This window comes from Ptychodera flava, chromosome 15, assembly GCF_041260155.1.
Source record: "Ptychodera flava strain L36383 chromosome 15, AS_Pfla_20210202, whole genome shotgun sequence".
NCBI classification, from domain to species: Eukaryota; Metazoa; Hemichordata; class Enteropneusta; family Ptychoderidae; genus Ptychodera; species Ptychodera flava.
Window position 1 is genome coordinate 38,210,666 of NC_091942.1, and position 17,342 is coordinate 38,228,007.

A 17,342-nucleotide genomic window follows, 5' to 3' on the forward strand; every position below is an offset into this window, starting at 1 on the left:
CGTATTTCGTGCACGATATCTGGATGCACCTCATCATCATAGCTGCAACATTTATATTATACGATGTAGATTATGACAGACATATTTTACCTTTCATCAATCACCATCGTATCTTTGATACAGTGTTTACATTGGTAATATGGATGTCATACGACCTTTGAGCGCAGTTCTGACGACTGTATCCCTTTAAAGTGCACCACGTGATAATAGGTAGGTCTTTGGCTAGTGTAGACTGAACGCCTAGAAAAATATTGACCAACAGTGAAATGGCAACGATCTTATTCTTAATAATAATTACAATATTAATATTGCATTTTTATGTGTGTCCAGAGAGTGTGACAGAAAATTTAAAAAATTCTTTCTCACAAATTTACAAAATTCCAAAGATTCGACAACAAACTCCAGAAATTGCTCTCTTGTCTCCTTAAATTTCCGTGTTAATGTCAAATATCATCTACACTCATGTCAGCATTGGCATTGACAGCATTCAATAAACAAACAGTGGGTCCGTTAGTTACACGAGATGACAGTCATGTAATTCCTTAGCCCTTTTCAGATTCGGGCTATCTGAATGAAATAAAAATGTCTAGTTTTAGACAGCAACAGTACTCATCAACTCTATATTATCAAAATCTATTGCGTAGTATTAATGGCCCGTCCTTCAATTTCAACGCACAAAATATTGAGCAGCACTGACCACGTGACTGTAATTCCTCAATATACTTAGTCATACTCCAGACTCAAAATGTCATGGGTTGAATTACTCTTAAACTTGATTTGAATTTAGCTTCTCTTAAACGGAATACAGTGACACAAGTCTTGAAGTTTAATATAGCAATAAAGTATGATTCTTTCTCACAACACTGATACGTCAATATATTGAGTGTAAAGATCTTAAAGAGGCTGTTTCATGAAGATAAGATACTAGAAAATTAGCGACGAACAAGTTACGTTTATCGATCTCACCGAGAAATCTCGTCTAAGAAAGCAATATCACATACGAATCTGCATCTCTGCATCTAATTCAATTTATTTTCCGGAAAAAAGTATATTTAACGAGAAATTCCATTTTGGATTCAGTCATAGAGCTTCTTAAATGTCTTTACTACTACTGCGTACTGACATGCTATGTCATTCAATGCCATGATATGTTAGCTTAAATTGTGAATATAATTAACAAATTTGTCGTCGAAGTGAAAATTCAGACTTTCTCCCTGTAGCGCTATTCAGTGTATGGTCTGTATCCAGAGGATACATTAGTTTCAATCATCATTACATCTGGAACTGTGTAATATCATAGCAAGGCAACCATATTTACGAATTCCAACTGTCAGTAATAGCGTACTTTGGCCCTGTATCAAGTACGTTTGAGTTAATTTAGGGAATACTTATTTCCCCTGTGCTAAACAGATCTAGCGTCCCAGTTTTAATAGCTCTCCTGAAAGAACTAATTATGTCAACAGATTAGAAGCTAGATTCCAGAGGTTAACACTCTCAATATTAGCTTGTCATCTAAAAATATCTCAAACATATATCAAATAAAACAGTGGGAAAGTAAAACCGTACCAGACATAAATGTGATATTGGAATTGTGACATCGGGTCTCCTTGCACAGGTGTTCATATATCATATTGAATTTATGGGAGGGTAAGCTAATAAATTTTTATTGTTAATACTTTGGAGTTGGTGATGCAAATTTAAGCAAATAAGGGAAATTTATCTTCAGATGTTTAATTATAGAGGTGTGAGCTGCATTCTCAGCCACTAATTCAGATGATATATTTGTTACCCCAGAAAGTTATCGCCATTTTATTGAAGACCGATAGCCTATAGCCTAGCATTAGATTTGATATCAAACACATGTCATGCAATGTCTCCATACACGTGATAATATCAAAGTGTCAAAAAATGAGAAACTAACTGACAGCTCCGCCCTCAATCAAATGTCACACAACTCGGTTGACCTCAGTATCTACACGTGTGCACAACTTTCCCTAATGATTGACAGTGATTCGAACATACAGAACCTTGGAGGTGTATTTAAAAGTCGGGTATCACTACAGAATCATACGATGACGTCCCTAACAAAACTCCGATCATATTCTGTTGTCATACTACTCATATCTCAGCACCTGTTCCAACCAAACCTTTAGCACTTGCACATGTTAAACAAAGTAGATGGAAGTACTTGAAAACTAACGTAGGAGCTCTTAACCATTCTGCATTATCAACTGCCTCTCTTGAAACTGCGGTATTTTCGGTTGGAGATTTGCAGGAACTGAAAAGGTATATATAAAAAAATTTGAATGGCTTTATTGTTCACCGTCCAAGAATATGTCGTAACAATAACTGTCTTTGCACATTTCTATAATGTACCACAGTGACTAAACATTGAGAGGCGACCATGCAAGGTTATTAACAAAGTCAAAGACACAAGGGGGCGCACTCCAGAATCCATCCACTCTCATTGTGTAACCCGATGTAAGATTTTCATTCACTTTCTAGCCTTGACTTCACCACATTGTATAAGACTGAATTAAATCTCTTATGACGTAGATTGTAGGTTACAGAAAAGTATCTCTGCAGCTTTCTTAATCCTCAGAAAACATAAAGTTCTTAAATCTTTTGCGACAAAATTCATCTTTAACACTCCTTGATTTGCAGAGCGCAGTTTGACTTCCATTGAGGAAAATCGGATTGCAGAAGTTGAATGATCAACACTATAAATCTTACAGTGGCAGCATTGCACCACTGCACTTGCTGTACCTAATTGCAAACATCGTGTCCAATTATTAAATTGGTAGACAATATCCTAAATTTATCTTTTAGTCAAGTCTGAAAATCTCCTGATGGAGAAGTAAAATTATCTGTTTATCTTCCGTAGACACATTCGAAATACGCTATAACCGTCGTTTACACTAATAAAATAACAAAATGAGAAATATCGTACTACATATGAGCATTGATCATTCAAAAAGATGACGGACAGGGTATGTGATATTCAGATATTGGTGAATACCCTAGCAGTATGGGTTGGATTCAAACTGTCTCTCTTTTAAATGATATCAATGCATCCCTGACCGTTCAAAATCGAAGTTATCGTATAGTAATGTACAGTAGATGGTTTACCGGATGAAACTTACATTTTAGCGGCAATGGTCAATTAGTCCTGCCGTGAATTGGGGAAATATCTTTTCATTACACTGTAATGTTACTTAAAATGCCACGCTACTTTATTGTGCATCGCAAGTTCATAACGAGGCACTCATCTTCAGTGCAAATGATAACATGTATTCTGCAACAACATTGCCTATCCATCAACAATAAACTATGAAGTCATACGTGACAGAAGCTGAAGTGACTTCTCGTCGGCTGAGAGAAAAGTTAGCGGAATGTTCAGAACACAGCGTCTTCCCGATATGCATATGATGAATGTAGGATTATTCAAATATTTGCCATTACCTTTTCAAACTGGTGTGCCTCGGACAGCTGTTATGACATGCGCAGATGCAGTTAGGGAGAAATTATATTGACATTGGAATTAAAAAAAAAATATTAATATGACCACATGTCTAGTCATACACTTCGATCACAATACTTTCTGGTAACAGACTGATGCAAATATTTCTGAGCGTTTACTTAAATAATGTTAAAGCGAATGGTAGATATTATTCCCCTGGAATCTTGGATTTCCAAACACAAGAAAGAGTCTCCAAAAGTTGACAAGCGGATGCGTTCAAGGTATTGGTTTGTGTACATTTTAAAATAATGCAAGGACCTGGTACGGAGTCAATGACCCTATCTGTGTTGTTATCAGATCCAGAGCTTTTCAAACGATTATCACAGATGAGTGTTTGAATCTTTCTCTACCCTTAGTCGTCGTTGTCCAGTGTGTGTTGAAAGTTTTAGCAGTATCAGTATAGGCTGCCACAGAATCTTTGCTGATGCTGTCCCTCTTAAACTTGGTTTTGTCGTTGTGATCGTCGTAGTTTTCCAATTGTGGCAGCTGTCCTTGCTTCGGTACACCTGAATTAAACACAGGTTTCCATAGATGGCGTATCTAACATGACATTGCAGGTAGTGTGATCATATAGAATCGAGTAAGCGCTATGGTTTAACGAGAAGTTATCCGTGTCTAACATTGATGATTGTGTCGACGTTACCATTGCAGAGTCGTAAGGTGTGTCAACGACATCGTCATCATCACGGTGATCATTGTCATCGTCTTCGTCTTCGTCGTCGTCTTCATCAATGTCAAAACCTGTGCAATGTAGCGCGCTTTCAGTAGAGTCCAAGGGTGTTATAAATCTGTAAAAATCAAATAAAAAAAACAATTCATATTTCATATTACTCCGAAAGACGTGACTTCTTATTGAAAGCGTGGATCGGTGTATCGTCTTGTATCGTGCTATAAAATCAATCTTGTGAGTTTCAATTAAAATCTCAGCGAAAAAAATGGGTTCCTTTCCTTTCTATATATTTAAAAGACCAATTGCTTTTATTACACAACTTTTTAAGTAAAACGAAGAATAAATTGCAAGATTGCTCACAGTACCATATTCCACGGCTAACAATTTCACAAGCAGGGCCTACTTCAAAATTATGCAATGTATCTCTGTGTCGTGAGAATAAAACATTATCTGATTATCTTTAGACACAAAGGGGTACGTAATCTGATGAAATTGAAACTAGAACACAATTATCACATTTATAATTTATAGTTGTACACTTTCTTGGGCTTACAGCAAAAAAACCAACTTTATAATGCTTCCACCAATAACGTTACCCTTACCCTGAGCATCCATCAGTTGCCATGGTTACGATGACGGATGGTCGATTGATATTTGGCGAGCACTCTGTTTGATTATTCAGGGATGAAAGTTCAATGAACTGTGTGAGGTATTCAATTGGGACTCCTGAAAACTTGGCAAAATTGTTTTCAGTCGCACAATAGATATCGATATGGTGTCCGACGACCAATGGCGAAGTCCCGTACAAACCAGAATTATCATTTCTAGAATGTGATCTCCGTCGTTCTTCCGAGCGGCTCGCTGAAGAGCCACAATTTTGAGAGCTTCTCGATGGAATAATACAATAATAGATAAATCCACACGTGGAAATAGCAGATATCCCAAAAAATACTTGTCCGACGAAAATCAAGTCAGGTTCACTGGCAGCTATTCCCGCCAACCAAAGCGAGGAAGCAAAAATTGCCATAGCGAGGCTCAGTGCAACGCCGAAAACACAATCTGGGTGAAGTTTGCGTCGCTTCATGTCCAACGTCTTCCGACACAAGGTTGGTGGTTCACTGAATCATCTGAAGTCCACTTCACATTTGTAGATCTCGATATATGTAGTGCTTGTTCAAGGTCAGATAGTAGAAAAACACTGCATTGACCTTGATAAGGTCACGATACAACCACAGTGAAGACTATTGGGAGAACTTTGTTTGTGCAGTATCTCCATTTACAAAGTAATCTTGATAGAAACATGAAAAACAAATGATACTTTAAAAGTTTGCATTTATGCGGAGACTCTGAAGGAAAACGCAGACCATACATTGGTATTACAGTTCTTTGTCTATCTCTAAATATGACATCATGAGAAAATCGGAAAGTGTCCACTTTTCGACCAAGTATTTTACTTTTGGAAGGTATAGGCTAATGTTCCGAACGAGATATAGAATTTTATGGATATTGGGAATGAATTTCATGTATGTATGCGTTTTACGGACTTCATTTAAAATCATTTGTTTTTAGTTTTTGTAAACCACTGCAATATCATAGTCTCCTTGGAGTTTGGATGGTAGAGCTGTATGGCCGAGGCAGTGTCCGAGACATAGAGCTGTATGGCCGAGGCAGTGTCCGAGACATAGAGCTGTATGGCCGAGGCAGTGTCCGAGACATATTGTAACATCACTGTACGCTGTTAGTTGGTTAGTTTGAATGCGCGGTCGATGAACTTGACTCGGAGAAAATGACACTGAACTTTTGAATTCAATGCAACGTTGAACAATGCATGATGTCAATACACTTTTTCACACTTTGGGGCATCAGCCTTACGATAAAATATGCAAAATATCGAGTTATTGTACTTGGGCCTCAGCCCAAGTACATTTGTTTTCATTCCGTGGGAAAAAACTATAAGGTATAACCATTTCTGGCTGAGACCAGGGAGGGCAAAATGTATTGGCTTCATCTTTCTTGGCATAATAAATGGCGTAATGATGTTAACTGAATGGAAGTGCTGCTCTCAGCCAGTCTTGAATAAGTGAGATGTGAATATAATGCTTCTCTATCTGAGTTTTGCCACAAAATCTTCTGAATATAATCAAAATGTGCACCGAAATGCAACAATTAATGCACCCTCCGTTTCCTAGGCGATGGCACGACCCTTGCTACACCCACTGGACGAGCCAAAGTGGGAGGGGTAATTTCGGTTTGGTCGAACAGGAGGGCTCGAGACGAGAATTTAACATTTAAACTTGAAACATGTTTAATCACTGACAAGAGTGGATTAGTGTTAATCAAAGAGAAAGTTTGAAAAGGAAAGGTTTATATCCCGGACACAATGAAAAACATTACGACTGGAAACTGTACCCCCGGTTGAGAATAGTAATGCCCACAGCGATGGAGAACACTTATCCTTGAGCTGAGAGAAACCAGACCATCATTTCGAAATAGAGCTGCAGATTCGAGAAGCTCGTTAAAATAGCTAGGTACACCCCAAGGGGTGGTTTCGCGTCTTGAGGGCAAATTTCGCCTCCTTCATTTAGAAATCGTACGTTTGTTTTTCCAGGGGAACACATCATTTGACACAAAATTTGCATGAAAAGGGGTCGCCAGTAAGCACGTGGTCAAATCTGGCATAAGAAACAATATGAAATGTTGGGTAAAGCCAGTCCAAAATAAACTGATTTGAACTTTTGTGTTTTGTAATTTATACCACTGCAGTAACATGACTTTTTTTTGACAACATCACACAATGTAATACGTTTGAAACTGAATACTCCGACGTATTCTGTGTCCCCTTTGCTAAAAAATACGGTATGCCGATTACCATGTAAGGAGATGATGACGTCAAGACAGATTTGTAGTGCGTTTGGTCTTGGATGGTGCACGAAGTTTTGTCGAGGTAGCTTGTGTATTTATTTCCTAAATGGGAGATATTAGGGTAGATCTAAAAGAAGGCCGAAAAATGTTATTATACTCTAAGCGAGCTGAACTCCAATGCGAATGGTTGGATAATTTGGAGGATGTCTAGACTGATCTCGTCTCATTAAGATTATTTGGCGGGCAGTATTGAATTTCAACTGCGTCACAAGTTTGCGTCGAACGGTCAACGAACGATATTTTAGAAATCTGGAGACATGGCACATCGCAGTTTTATTTTAGTATTTATATTTTACAAAAGATGTAAGAAGTATGGAAGACCGGTCACGACATGCGACATGCGACCTGCGACTTCAAAACTGCGACCTGCGTCCCGCGAGTTTGAAACATGCGACCTGCGACTTCGGCATTTAGACCTACGTGTAACCTGCGACTTCACAACAGCGACCTGCGTGTTTGTCAAACTGCGACCTGCGACTTCACAACTGCGACATGTGACAACAACACGTAACGTTTCATGGTGTTTTCTTCAGTATTAGATTGGAGGCGTCTTGCGTGAACTTTAATCCTTTGAGCGCCAAAGTCTATTTTTGTCCCCTTTATATAATAAACCCCTGTCAATTTTTCTCCAATTTTGCAAAAAAATTGGGAAAAACCTGTAGCCAATGAAATGTGATGTCGATTTGGTCCAAAATTATCAAAAAATACAGAAAAATCATACAATTGGTACAATTTTGCACTAAAATTTTGGTGGGAGAAAATTACAGCGCTCAAAGGGTAAAACGTGGAAAGGAGATTTAACGTTCAACATCGATCAATTAATAAGCCATTGCTTTCGCTTTGGTAAATCGTTCACCAAGTCTGGCAAAACTCAATTCATGTACACACCAGTTCACTCATTTTCATCTGGAGAGATAATTTTATGACGGAAATGTTGACAGTCCGTGTTAATGCATGGAAAATAATATGCTACGTGATAGGCATTTATATGTTTATATTATAATTTCAAATTATTTTAGATATTCTTCGTCTGCCTTACCTCGTTCTTTCCTTATGTTATCGACAAACTTTTTGATTTTTAGAAATCTCTGGTATTTATCCTCATTTCACTGTGGTATAACCATCTAGCTGTCTGTTTAATTCATCAGTTGTCCCCCTGTATCATAACTGCGTCAGTGTCATTGCAAACATTCGAATTTTCAGTTATTGTCGTTCATTTTCTAACATTTCCAATTTTGTTCCAATTCTCTAGTGATTGATCATCGGATGTTGCCATCTTTTCGTCTAATTTCATTTTTTACTTTTCGTCAAAAAATCGAATTGATCCAACTTTTGTCAGTAATTTGGAAAATAAAAATATTCTTACTGGTTAACTTCGGACTACATTTGTCTACACAAATAACATATGCAAAGTAAAGCAGTTAAAATAATACTGATATTGACAGAAGTGCAAACATATTTGCTAACCATGAATAGCCAGAGACCGACTCAAGTTCTTTATAGATAACGCGAGTTAAAACTGTAAAACAGGACATAATTAAACCCTCCTACAATCCTATTTTCAGTCTTTAAGCCTAATATGTACATACTATAATATGTACATATTATTTTTTGTGTGTATATAATATTTTAGATCATGTAGGCAGAAAGGTTCCAGAAACTATTAAACACTGATGTAGACGTTTAAAACCCTATTGCTATTGCATTATTTCAGATCGGTTTGCCTTTCGTAAGAAGGAAAATAAATTTGTGCTCTCGTTTGTGGAATTCTCTACCGTCACAGCTTCATGCACTTCTATCGCTGGTTGAATCCTTTCGCTGGCCGATTTTTGCGTAGGCCAGCGGTGCGAAAATAATGCTCTGGTCGCGAGAATGCGGTAAACGGCTGTTTTAATATAGTGCAATGGTGTCCCTCGTGTTTTTCAGGCTCGTGTTCAGAGCAATGGTGCTAACAAATCAGAGACTGATATCGCAGTTTGACAAACACGCAGGACGCAGGTCGCCTGTTGTGAAGTCGCAGGTTAGGCCTACACCTTGGTCTAAATGCCGAAGTCGCAGGTCGTATGTTTCAAACTCGCAGGACGCAGGTCGCCGTTTTGAAGTCGCAGGTCGCAGGTCGCATGTCGCATGTCGTGACCGGTCTTCCATAAAGAAGCAATGATTTTGTTGAAAATTCTGAAAAAAATATAGGAAGATTTGATCGCGAACACATTTTCACTTGGGGGTCAACTAGCCCTGCGTACGATGCTGTGTGTTCCGCTACAGCTAACCGCCCCGCTCACCACAGCCCTGCAAAGACCCGTACGTTGGTCGGTGACTTCAAATCCATTTTGGGACTTGACGTAAAAAGCCAAATTACTGCCGAAATTCAGCGTTCTTGGGCCCAAGTCGTATCCCAGCCTACCTCAGCTACTCGATCGCTTCCAAAAATGACAGTCTTTTATTCACTTCTCGTAAATACCGTCGATGTCGGCAACTCTCTCGCTGGCCCTGCGTACGATGCTGTGTGTTAGCTGTAGCACATAGCATCGTACGCAGGGCTAGGGGTCAACATGGGGTCGCAGCCATGTTGCCTCAAAACTTATTTCTGTCTGCACTCAAAACTCAAAAATGTCGCATATGAACCTGAAAAATCGATGTAATTTTGTCAAACTTCGGCGAAATTTCAGCCTATAGACAAAATTTCATCTAGGAAGGTAAATTTACTGAAATTTGATCGACAAATAATCCTGAGCTTGAACGTGACAGCTCGCCTTCTCCGGGAAGTCATGCATCCGGCCAGCTGCCCATATGGCCGGGTGCATGAGATTGTTTCAAGCGACGGCGGCAGACCGTACGGGGCTCTGGATATGAACCTACCGCCGGTGTAGCTGTAATAACTGTTGCGTTGTTTTTAATCACCACGGACGAAGTCCGAGGTCCGTGCGTCCGTTCACGCCTAGTACCCAACCCATACAGATGCACGTCGATTTGTTTCACAATGCTTTCAAATTTGGCCGTGTTAGAGGACTTTTTAGTTTACACCTCCATAGACTCCCATGTATAAGGCAGTTCTCCATAGATTCGCATGTATGATGCCAAGAAAAATAAAAATTTAGTTTCTCATCGTATTCATATTGCCTAAAGGATGCAGTGACACAGTTTTTTTGTCCCCACGGATAAAGTCCAGGGGGCTTATAGATATGCTCATATCCGTCCGTGAGTCCATCAGTGAGTCCATCGGTTCACGCAGATATCTCAGACATTTTGACAAAATATCATGTGACCTTGTGACCTTTGACCTCAAATATACATTATTGTCCATAACTCATAACCACAAGTGCTAAACCTTTCATATTTGGTATGATGGGACACCTTATGACGCCACATATTGTACCCATTAATTATGTGCATATCTAATTATGAGCGAGCCAATAGAGCAAGAGGTCTGATTTCTGGTATATAGGGATAAGTTAACAATATAATTTGTTTGACAAAACTTCACGTGACCTCAATGACCTTTGACCTCAAATATACATATTTGTCCACAACTCAGTAACCACAAGTGCTACACCCTTCATATTTGGTATGAAAGGACACCTTATGACACACTATATTGTACCTCATTAATTATGTGCATATCTTATTTTGAGCGAGCCAATAGAGCTAGAGGTCTGATTTTTGGTATATAGGAATAACTTAGCAATACAATTATTATGACAAAATGTGACGTGACCTAAATGACCTTTGACCTCAAATATATATATTTGTCCACAACTCAGTAACCACAAGTGCTACATCCTTCATATTTGGTATGATAAGACACCTTATGACACCACATATTGTACCTCATTAATTATGCGCATATCTAATTTGAGCGCGCCAATAGAGCTAGAGGTCTGATTTTTGGTATATAGGAATAACTTAGCAATACAATTATTATGACAAAATGTGACGTGACCTCAATGACCTTTGACCTCAAATATATATATTTGTCCACAACTCAGTAACCACAAGTGCTACATCCTTCATATTTGGTATGATGGGACACCTTATGACACCACATATTGTACCTCATTAATTATGCGCATATCTAATTCTGAGCAGCCAATAGAGCTGGATGTCCGATTTTTGGTATATAGGGATAACTATAGGGTAGAAATCTAAATATACCCATCTAAATATTAGACATCTACCATCGAGAACAAAAGAAATTTGCTGTAATTTGAATATTTAAGGAGTTTAAGCAATTCCCGCTATAAATAAAGAACCCCTGCCTCAAACTCCACAAAAGTTGCTAGACATATTTTGCCGTTGTCATGCCATTGCTTCGTTTAATAACCAGTTAATCAAATGCCTCATTGACAGGAGGAAATTCAAGACCATATTTGAATAGTAGTATATATTGTCCTCAAAATTACTCTATCACGGCCCAAGTACTCATTGCCTTCAGCAATACTGCCTTGTTTTTATTGAAATCGCTTTTCAATCACTTACTCATGATGATCGTTAATAACATAATAGTCTCCTGGTCTCAATATTGTTTGCCCTTCTTGAGCTACTCAACGTACCTCTATTGTTTTATCAGTCTTTATCATTGTTGCAATGGAAACAATAGCGATTCTGCGACGATTTCTCCAGTTAACGTTATCATTACACACTGAGATGATGCTAATATTCAAAGTATGGGATTCTTCCATTTAATGCTGCGCAGAATTCGTTCATTGAAGTAATAAGCAGCGTTGGGTATTTATGCATGCAAAAAGTACAAAAATTACACTAGTTCAAGAATACCACGAGTAAGTATATACAACGGCTCAATATTTACAAAATAAACTGTGTCAAAATTATGATTTCTGGTAAATTCAAACATGTACAAGATAACCAAAGCGTTTATGCCACGGTCGTTGAACTTGAAACTGTACATCTCCGAAATTCTAAGGCGTTTTTGGCCACTCGACAGTACAGATTTTCTTTAAAGGACCGAATCTTAATATATCAATACAGGTGCCGCCAACAAAGCTGTTCGTGCAAAAAGGTGTTCGTGCGAAGTTTTTCAGCGGGCGGGCAAATTTCAAAACTAATCAGCGGGCGGGGAGAAAAAATCTATATTTACTGTGGGCGGGGAAGAAATTTCACCATTTTCAGTGGGCGGGGAGAAAATTGTTGACAGTGGGCACCGGAAGATACGTAGAGGGAGGGGAAAGCGGCGTGGTTGATAGAACTTGAGGGGAGATTTAGCGCCTAACTTAGAGGGGAGCAATGTTCCAAGCTATACTGCCAGCTGCTCCCACGGTTTGCGTTGATCTGGGTTGCCTAGTAGGCATCTAGTTGGCAATGGCAAATTTCTGTAGTGGGGAGAGGGCAGAGGGGAGCATCAAATGTTGTGGGGAGTGGGGAGCGGGCAGACTATAGATACTGGAGGGCAGTGGGCATCAAAATTCAGTGGGAGGGCATATTTTCCGCGTATGCCAGTGGGAGGGCAGTTACGAACAGCTCTACTTTCCCCTCTAAATTTTGGGTCAAGGTCAAAAATACGAAAAATCGGTATATCAGCCTTCAAAACATGTTTGGGATGATTTTGCGAAATTCATGAAATTTACCAGTTGGCGGCACCTGTCAATAAACAGATGCATACATCATTTTTGCATATTGATGAGTAACTTCTGCCTTTCAAACTGACAGTAACAAGCAAAGCAGCAACTTTTCACGACGCACTATCCTGGCATAGAGTAAATAATTACCCACACTTGGTTCAACTGCACTGTCACGTATACACATCTACTGGCATGGATTGTAGACCATAGTTGATGTATATACATATATCATTAAGCGAGCAAGCTTTAAGACTACTCTAAAACGGAAGTTGATTTTATATAAGTGTGCATCTAGGTCCCGTGTAATAGTCGTTAAGTTCATTGGCATTCACTAATGAAGCGCTCGGGGCCTTTGCAGCCCCTGGAACCTCGAATAAGCTGAAAGCTCCATTACTCCAAGTTTTGTTGCATTTCAGAGTATCGCCGCTCTGTCTGTGAAATGCAGTGACTCACTCTACTCCGAAAATCACGCCAAAATGAGCAGTGTTCACCTTCAATTGTCAAGACATTCCGTATATGTACTGTCCGATTTTTGACAGCTGGATTTTGGTCAAGAATTTATTTGTCAACGATAACTGTCATCACAGACTGTACATAACGCATTGCGTTGGTGAGGATTAAACTTCGTACTTCAACATTACTGTAGGGAGTAGAAACAAGAAATGCGTTTGTTCTGTAGAACTGCAATGATGAATTCCTGAACATCACAGCTATTGTCCCTTCCATTTGCCACTGCAATGATGAATTCCTGAACGTCACAGCTATTGTCCCTTCCATTTGCGAGGATCATTTAAAAGTGATTTCATCTCCAAATACTAAACGTTTTTGTCGTTTACTAATAGCAGGAATAGCCGACCGTACAGAAAACATTGGGTGTGAGACATAGAGATTGGTTTCAGTTGCGAAAGTTCAGTCTTCTACAAGTTGGATTTAAAGTTTAGATTTCTACAAGTAGGATTTAAGAGAGTCCTTGAAAGTCTGACTGACAGTGTCATGATTCAGATCTCACTGTTCCTGGCACAATCACCTGAAGAGCATACGAGACGAGACTATCCGGTCCGAGAATAAGTTCAGACAACTTTTAAACATATTTCCAATTTCATACACGTTAAAACATTGACAGCACGACACAGTATCTCAATGATAGTTCTCTTTCTAGTTAGGATTTATCACTATTTAAAGTCATATTTCCCATGTGTTCTTGCCTTTCATAACATGTTGATCGTCTAAAGCAACGCTGTTTTACGGAAACACACACGAAAGAGTACAGACTTCTATTTTATGCGTGCAACATATACATTTCATTTGAAAACAAAAGGATGTTTAGAATTGGAATAAAACGTTATCCCATTTTGAGGCATATTTCATCACATAGTTCTCTCAACTCAATATGAGTGACCATTTATATCAATGAACAAGGCAATTTTGAAGTGCAAATAACAATATGAAGTATAGTGTCGGGCAGTAGTGAAAATGTAATTTTGAATTTCCTGTGGATCAGATTTGTCTGCATACTTCCAAAACATGACTTTTTACATTCAAAATTGAAAAAAGCCCGTTCGTTTACGTAAATAAGAAAACATTTGAAATCGATGTGACTTCTTCATAGGTTGGAGGCATTTCGTTATTGCTTTCATCTAAACCGTCTTGCGCATGTTCTGAGATTTCGTCACAAACCACGAGTTCGTATGATGGAGGTTGATCGTACTGGTTGACAACGACACGACTATCATGACGCTGGACACTAGAGAGAAGAAGAGACAAACAATTAAATGTAAATTATTTTGTGGATCAGTTTGTCTTCTGAATCGCTGAATATAAGGCTAGGTTTTTAAAATTAAAAGAGAAGTAGCTATATCCTGACATTCCATGCCGTGTATCTCTTTGGTATAATCTTTAGATAACTGGTTTGGATATAAAGATCAAATTAGATCAATGGATGGGGTAATATGACGACGTGCCGTTAAACGTATGTTGTAATAGAAAGTGTGAAGATATTACTGTACGGAAGACTATGAATATTGCTGAATATGAATATGAATATGAATATTGCTGTGATAAAAACTTTCCCACTGTAAGCAGGAACAATGACTTTAATCAACTCTTGGAGTAAACACTTGCCTATTAGAGTGATTGTATCCAATCACTGTCAGATCAAATGTTTCCCGCGCTGTTTCGTCCACTGGGACACCATCCCTGGCACTGTAACCACTTCCATTAAGACAGGTTCGCTCTCTCGAGTCGACTTGTAATTCCTGGATACCGTTGCGAAAGTCCTGGGTATCGTTTTGGACTGAATTCATAAAATCATCCGAAGTGTCAAGATTTGGCGTGTCACTGTTTCTGAGTGTGGTTATCGGCAGTGGTCTGTCTAACCAACTAGAAGATGAGGAACGTACTACTGATGTTTCTACGCTCTCTCTGGTGTTATCAGCTGTCCGATCCACCGATCTGTGCGATGCCTGGCTCACCAGAGCCGGACACATGACAAAACAACACAAGCATCTGTCCCCATACTGGGCGCAGCACATGACGATAAAAAGTAACACACTCAATATCATACCAGATGCAGCAAACAACATGGTCCCTACGAATTCTTCTCTGAATGAGTCGTTGACACCGCCGATAATCCAAAACAGAATGGCGAAGAACAGTAACAACATGCTTATTGCCATCAATGTGTAACACATGCGTGCCAAACTCAGTTTTGCCATCTATTCTGAAATGGAGAGCATTGTATCAAAATTTGACATGAATGAAGCAGAATGTATAATCTGTGGGAGTCCGTCTTTGATGATTATTGCATCATGCTGTGGACTGTAGAATCACCTAACAATGGGTGTTTGAGCGAATTATTGCCTTCCGAATGAGTTCATTGGAGCTCATTTTACTCTGGTTACCCCCAGCGTACCGTATAATTAGGAGTGTAATGAGGATGTGTGCTCTGTCAGTATGATCGCATATAAAAAGTGTTTCTCTTCTTTAGACAAATAGTGGTTAGATGACCAGAACCTATATGTGCTTAGATTTCTGCACAGATAAAATCACGCTGTCATTTAGTGAAACCATTATTTTATTCGAGCATCGGTTAATGACGTCGAGTACTGAGACAAAATCTTAAAATTGTTTTAACATTAAATTGGGCATTATAGAAATTACATTATTAATCGCACATGGGCAATTTCGTAATTTCTTCAGACGAAAATGTTTACAAGATATGACTGCTATATGCGTCACGCTAGAAACCCTTGCTCTGTCGTGACCTTGAAATTAAAACTGCATGCACAGTAATTTTTCATTGTGTAGTTATTCTTAAATTAATGTCATAACCTCCTCTAATGGATCTGTAATTTCCGTTCTTTATCTAGAATTCTTCATTAATTTGTATTCTTAATGTTGCCAATAAAATAGGCCATGTATGTACAATATTAACATTCTTTTATAATATTTATGTGTAATTGTTTTGCAAATCCAAACAGGGAACAAGCAGTCTTATCCTTAGGAGACGGGAAATTCCTGACAAATTTATACATAAATACATGATTACATTCAATCTGAATGTAGGACAGTCCCTCACATAATCGTGAGTAGCACGATATGACAAGCTTATCGATATCCTAGATGCAATAATTCATCCAGTGCCGTCTGCATAATTCAATCGATAATCATGTAAGTTCCTGCAGATATAAAATCAAGTGAAAACGTTCTTGTGACATAATGCTGTTGTCTGTACAAACCTGTAAAAGCCGAGCGACAACTTCTATTCTCTGGTCAGTTTCTACATAGATTTGTGCGTTGTCTTCTTCGGCAAAAAATGTGAGGCTTTGTCGATTTTTTCTGAATTCTTCTCCTTCTCTGACATCATGCTGAATTTGAAGATAGGGACCCTAACGAGTATATGCAATTTGATGATCTCTGTGCTAGGTGTTGCCTGGCAACCGCGTCCAGCAAATAGGAATAGATGACAACTGGGAGGTGTCCTTCGTGGTTATCATGTTTTGGCGATTTCCAACACGTACGAATTCGCTGTTATGTCTCTTCCGCCATAACGATCAAAGCTTCAAGGCCCCCTAAGTTACCCTTGCGCTGTATGTCAACAGATACAGTATATTATGTCAGCGTGAAATCTGACGACTTCCTCATGCAGTCGTACAATCTGTAGTCTAGTCGGTGTAATAACATACGTGTTCGTTCTTTGTAAAATAACACCAAATGATGGGACTTGTGTCCATTGCTGTAGCATCTGAACTTCGATAGTTACTCAATACATTGTGCTAGGGTGTACTTTCCCTCGATTTCTCCAGAGTCATTCTCTCTTGTCGATACGGTGACAGTTTTCATTTGGAAACTTTGAGATACGTGATACTTCTTATTACCGTCAAGAAATTAGCGGCAAGAAAGGCGAAGCACTTTCGTAAACATATTTCAGAATTTATAATTTTTCTTGAGACGAAGTCACCGAAATGATGATTGCCAAGAAGTGTTACCACCCTGCTTTTTGACGTAACAAACAATTGATTTTAAAATTGCAGAAATTATTTGTTTGTACTACCATGCATTTGTAAGTTTGCGATCAACTTAATGGTGTATAATTTGATTTAATAATCATGCTCAGTAATATGACTAGTTACTCGGTTTCAACGTCTAAAAAATT

The 17,342-nt window shown here is 38.7% G+C and overlaps 2 long non-coding RNA genes across 3 annotated transcripts; both read right to left on the reverse strand.

Annotated features, from left to right (window-relative positions):
- Positions 1–3,211: 3,211 nt before the first annotated feature.
- Positions 3,212–5,325, reverse strand: LOC139152121 (uncharacterized). Its single transcript, XR_011556562.1, has 2 exons — positions 4,793–5,325; positions 3,212–4,308 (listed from the first exon to the last, which is right to left on the reverse strand). It is a non-coding gene; the product is annotated as an uncharacterized lncRNA (long non-coding RNA).
- A 6,443-nt stretch (positions 5,326–11,768) lies between these two features.
- On the reverse strand, positions 11,769–16,757 carry LOC139152123 (uncharacterized). Of its 2 annotated transcripts, none has more exons than XR_011556564.1 (5): positions 16,426–16,757; positions 14,810–15,402; positions 13,557–14,432; positions 12,730–13,503; positions 11,769–12,113 (listed from the first exon to the last, which is right to left on the reverse strand). It is a non-coding gene; the product is annotated as an uncharacterized lncRNA (long non-coding RNA). The 2 variants fall into 2 exon arrangements; XR_011556563.1 differs by having other exon boundaries at positions 14,810–15,407; positions 16,426–16,750.
- Between the last annotated feature and the right edge of the window lie 585 nt (positions 16,758–17,342).